The sequence below is a fragment of the Colius striatus genome, chromosome 5 (assembly GCF_028858725.1).
Source record: "Colius striatus isolate bColStr4 chromosome 5, bColStr4.1.hap1, whole genome shotgun sequence".
NCBI lineage: Eukaryota > Metazoa > Chordata > Aves > Coliiformes > Coliidae > Colius > Colius striatus.
Genome location: NC_084763.1, coordinates 23,972,548 through 23,978,820, shown reverse-complemented (window position 1 = coordinate 23,978,820; position 6,273 = coordinate 23,972,548).

Sequence of the window (6,273 nt, the reverse complement as noted above, 5' to 3'; positions counted from 1 at the left end):
AATGAAACCCCCTAAAGTAGGAACAGATGATCAGCACCACAAGCTGAAGCCACGGGGATGCTCATGGAGTTGTGAATGCTTTGCGGCATACAAATGAATTATCCTTATTCTTCTCCTGCCGGAGCATATAGGCCAGACCTCATTAGGATGCAATATCGCTCTGCTTTTCTGATGTTAATGTTCCAGTTATATAAGAAATGTGAAAAGGGGCTAAGTATGGCGGGAGGGGCAGGCGCGGGAGCTGATGCCACATTTATGGTCAACACAATTCCATAATTGGGAAAGCAGAACTTTGTATTTTTTGAGGAAATCGCTCCGGTTTCCTATCTTCTCTCTCAGCCCTAATGCAGCATTACATCCTTTCTTCCCTCTAATAAGTGGGTTTTCATCGTGTGCCTATCCCACAGTTATAGCAACTGCAATAATAGGTTTATAAGCCCCTTTATTTTGGCGGGGGGAGGAGGTGCCATGACTAAACATCAGATTGTGAAAGCTCCGAGTTTATTTTGCTGTGGAGGAAACATCACACTTTAATAAACAACTGTAGGAGTTTTCACCATCCAGGAATAACTCAGACATTAGACTGCATTCTTTTGTCTGGAGAGCAGAAAGCAGGGTAATGAAAACAAAACCCACTGAGACATAAAAATACAATTTATACCCTTTTATCAAGCAAAGAGAAAGTTGGTTAACGTTTGAAAAGGGAGCAGTAATGTATATTTATTGACAATTTTATTGTAATAATTAGATGTTTACACAGTCTGGACATTGTGGCTAAATCACTTCCAGCATGTTTATTTGTAAAAGGCTGTTTTCAGGGCAGTGCAGTAGACTCATTAAGAAGACAGACTGCATTAACATTCAAAGAAATTACTACTTCCCAGGCTTTGCTTCACAGGTTTAGATTTAAAGAAAAAAAAAGAAAAGAAAAAAAGAAAGAAAAATTAAAAGCCCAACAGCAATATCATCCAAATACTCAACAGTCTAGAAATGACGAAGTAAAACAGAGAATACTATCTCCTGTAAAGGAAACTTCATCTTTTCTCTTCCAAAATAATCTGGTATTGTACACTTGAAACAATATACAACATTGTGGATGCCACTTCCAAGTGCCTCTTTGTGGCTGTTAGTATATATGGCTTCAACATTTAGATTTATTTTCTGCACTCCAGCTACCTGACTACATGATATTTACTAAAAGATATCTTCTCCTTTTTACTTTTTTTTTCCAGGCAGTGTTGTTAGTTCACCTTTCGGAATTCTTTAACCCAGCATTTGGTTTACATATTTATTTGATATGTAGGTGACTTTTTTCTCTTTCAGTCAAAGAAGAATTCGTTTTTACTATGAGTCTTCAGAAATGTTCATTACTGATTAGGAAATTATTGCACATGTTTGATTTTTTAAGGCAAATAAGCAAGTGAAACTTTTATACTTAGTCTGGATAAATCTAAATTCTCTACATAACCCTATTTGGGGGCTTTTTCACTATCAGTTTAAAGCTATTTGTTTGATCTGAATTTCATACATGCTATGAGAGGCAAATAACAGATTTTTCTGGTTTTACAAAGGTAAGAGAAAGGAAGGCAGCTGAAACAGAAAGAGCTCTTAGTAACGCAGTCTTGATGAGAAAGTCCTAAAAAAGGCTACATCTAATTCCGCACAGAAGAGCACTGCACTGCATTTATTGCAATATCCATTTTAAAATTTAAAAACTCTTTAAAAATTAAGGTCATAAATAGGCTATAATATTGCTCCTGACCAAGTATGTTTCCATTACAATTAAGTAATCAATATGCGGTATTTATTGCTGAAAGATTACACATGAAGAGGAGCACATAAAAGGAACCATGTGGTTAAACCTTCCTGACTCTCCTTTAGCTGCCGTTTAGCTAGAAAGAATGCCATTTTTCCCCAGAAGCAGATGTGTTAAATGCCATCCAGTACATTCTCTATAAATGCTGTCTACTCCCCACGCTCACAAATAAAAACAAAGATGATAAAAGAAACAGATAAAGAGATGTCAGTTTGCAAAGAAAATACTGGGTTATATTCCCTGAAAGCTGTACGAGTCAACTTACAAACTTGAAATATTACAGTTTTAGTTTTACAAGCCAATCACAGCTATATATTTGGCCTCGTAATTACTGTCAGTTTTGACAAGGAAGGCAATAATTTTTTTTTCGTGACGTGAGTTTCAATAAAATCAGGTAGCCACATCACAGAACACTTTCTTACCCAGAGAATTAAAAGGACTTCTTACAGAGATAAAGAATACTGCCAGGATTAAATATATGTCATACGTTCAATTATAGTGTAATAATAAAAAATAAAATAAAATAAGAGAACTATCCTTGCAGGTGGAGCTGATCCAAAGCCTATTATAAGGATGACAATGTTTCTATTAATTGCATGGACTCTGGAAAAATCCAATTCTGTTCCCAGAAAAGAGGAAAGAAACAACAGACAAAAATGAAGACTATTTTAATCTTTTTCTCTATTTCCTGATGTATTTAGGCACCAAAGGGGTAACTAAAGTTTAACTATCTGAGGTGAATAATTGGTTACAATTTGAAATTGTCACTATTTTGCTTAAAAATTTAATGAATAAATGAATGAATGAATGAATGAATGAAATGCTTCCTACAGTAATTAGAATCAATGTAATATTGCATGTGCTCATAATTGTTTTCATATCTGATACAGCCAAACACACTTCAAGGCAAAGCAAAGTATATGACACTTTTTTTTTTACAGTTACTAATTGTGGGCCAAATTAATTACTGAAGTAATGATCCAACACGCTTGCTGTACAAGAAATAGCAAATTTGGTTCCTTCTTGGAGCCTGTGAAACTGGGAGAGGTTGAGGAACACATGAGCCACAGAGCTGTGGTAGTTTTAGTATACTAGGCAAAGAAAAACTGAGACTGGACTTATATCTATTCTGCCATTTCAGAGCAGTGTCAGCTTATCTACAGAATTGCAGAAAACTGTCCTGGAACAGATCTTAGGAAGTCATTTAGCACATGTCTCAACCTCAAGGCAGGAATCACCATGATTCAGTAATTTCCAGCAGGTGAGTTCATGCCCTGTAGGTTCTCCAAATTCTCCAGAAATGGCAATCACAGAAGCTCCCCAGGTAAGCAACCCCAACGCTTCACTACTCTCCCCAGTAAAAAGCTTCACTTTCTGCCTAATCTGCCTTTACCTGGGAGCAACATAAGCCTGTTAACTTCTTGGAGTCATTTGATGATCATCATGACCCCATTTAGCAAACTAGGGATGTAAGTCTTAGTGCAAACAAAAGGTCACTCGGGCATTCCTCACATGAGATGAAGCAAATGATTAAAATGACCAGTTTGGAGTTTCTTCTAAAGCTATGTCCTGTGTCATCCATTCTTTGTTCGGAAGGGGTAGAATTACAGTCCAGGCAGACCAGGACAGACAATGCACAGGCTCCTGGCTAGGCAAAAGCTGTATTTCCTGCTACTTTCAGAATGTGCAACTCCATTAAGTCATCCGGATTCGACTCAATTATTACAGCAATAAATTTGGCATAGAGAAAATAGAATATATTGGGAGACACGGGGACTATCAGCAGCCCATATACAGATGTGATAATTCTGTGTCAGTATACCCATATGACAAGATAAATCCTCATTTGTATACATTTACTCCTTGGCTGAAAGGATAGGTGCACAGCCAAAGCATTCATCTGCCATTGACAGCTGTCTATAATAAAGGTTACTGAAGGCAGAAATAATATCTGTCCCTTTACCATTTAGTCTTGATAGGGAAAGGTAGGAGGTAATGAAAAAGACAGAGTCAAACACAACTTTTCACCATACTAGTGTACAGCTGGCATACCTGCAACGTTTTCGGAAGAGTAAGTCCCCATTAATCCTGGCATAATCAATCAGACCTCAGCCCAGAGCCTACAGTCCATCAGTGTGTGAACTGGGAGTTTCAAATGAGTTGCATGTAAAATACTTCCATCTGGTTACAAGAGCCATCTTACACTGAACTTCTCTGGGCAACTGGAGATCAGAAACACCAAAGCCATTTGCTTTGTGTTCATAATATTCTCCATTTTTGTTGAGTGCTGGACAAAGAGTGATTTTGAACATCAAGAGATATTTCATAAATTGGCATCCTTTATCCAGGGGGTAACTCAGAGTTAAGAGTACCCTTTAAATTGAAAACTTTGCACAATACTAACAACTCAATTTTAAATCCTGCATTTCATGTGAGTAAGAAGTTTTAGGAGCCCTTCCAATGAAGCCAAGGGAACCACGAGACTGAATGATTGCTTTTGTCAATAAGGAGTTAATACCATGCCCTCAAATTAAGAATTACCTACAGAACTTTTGTTGAGGTTAAGAGGGAGTCACTTGGCTAATTTCACTCATTTTAGGCTGCACATGCAGAACTGCCGCTGTTTTCAGGAAGGAGACAGTGGGAAAGACAGAAGCTGTTTGTGTCACTGACAACTGCCTACATTTCAATATTTTTTTTCTGTAATACCAGCAGAAATGACAACGCTTAGGATGAGCAGAAAATTCAAGAGCCTACAGACATAGGAAGGGCAGATGCTAATAAGTATTATGATGAATGTAGTCTGAATAGCTGCTGTAATTTCAGTTAATACATTTAGCAAACAGTATGTCTACTGTTACTGTTAACTAGACAAAATTATTGAAATAATTGTCTGAATTATCACAACTAATTCATAATCAAATACTGTTTACCAAATTAAACAAATATGCTCTCTGTGCCTGGTCAGTACTCTGTTCAATGATCCTTATGAGTCATTCTGGCCAGTTTGAGACTGAATTATTGTTAACACGTATTCCCCATGTTTCAAACGTTATAACAAGGGTATTTTGCATAAGGTCTTCTTAACAGGGGCAATGTCAACCAGAATGTTGGAAATAGAATTCCACTGAAATACATTATCTTTACCATTTAGTGAAACAGGCAGAAAGAAAACCCTTTGCGGTCCACATGTGCCTCTTCGGGAATGTATCACATCATGGCTTCATATGTTGCTCTGTCAGACCAGGCTGTAATTCAAAACCCTGATCCACACCTGATGGACAAACATCTGTGTAAACTGAATTTATTAGAGAAGTTCAGTGGCAACGCTGCAGCTCAAGGGCCCAAGACAATACTGAACACAGATCAGAGAGGAACAGTTTTCAGCTAATGGCCAGACATGTAGCTCTTCATTCTCTACTGTTTGCCTAAGTCTGGTACAGACTATCATCGGTACAGATTCAGATTCACACTGTCACGCAGGTATTTCCTTAGTCTACACCTGAAACACCAATTTGACCCAATTCTGGAAAAAAAATCTGATGTTTCAGAAGGACATCTCATGGCACATGTTCTTCTCTACATAATTTTGTGTAAGTTAATGGATGTAGTGAAGCAAAGACAGAGAATTTACAGAAATACAAGTCAAAAACACAGCTTAGTGAGAGAGATTATATTGGATGATGCCCCTGCGCTTTGAAGTTTCACTCACCTTCTGAAAACTTACAAAGCCCATAAGAGAAGATTCCTGTTTCCTGAATACTACCTGCAAAGCAGTTCTAGACACATTAGAGGGAAGACAACTCTAGTCACAAGTTGACAATGACCTGTAAGTGACCTTGGGTGGCTATGATAAGACAGTAAGTAGCTAAATAGGTAAACTCAGTCTGGAAGTGGTTAAGTACCCACATTACCTATAAAGTGTCAGTCTTGGAAGCAGAAAAGAATTAATGGATAGGAAACTGGTTAGTTTACAGACCTTCCAAAACAGTTCTCAAGTTGAAAATATGGATTGCCTATTTTTTTGTTACGTGATGGAAATCTAGATGAATTATTTCCCTCATTTTTTTGTTATAGTTTAATACGTTAAAAATAAGCCCAAAATTAGCTTGAAAGTAGGGGGGAAATATTTGGGAAAAAAAATGATGAGCCTGGAGTATTCTATTGGTACAGGCAAACAACAAGTAGTGCCTCAATAAACACACAGATTTTTATAAGAGGCACTTGACATAATGCATTAAGAGTACAATCACAATTAAGATTAGAATTTATTAGAATACAACCTTTAAACAACGAGAAATACCATTTTTCTATGGTAAAGGTACTGTGGCTACTATGAGTATGCAGATTTAAACACCGTTTAGAAAGGAAAAACCAGCATCAAAACATGATTTTAGGTGACCATGTCATAAAATCCCCTCCTTCCCACACATACATGCGCATTCATGCCTGGCTGC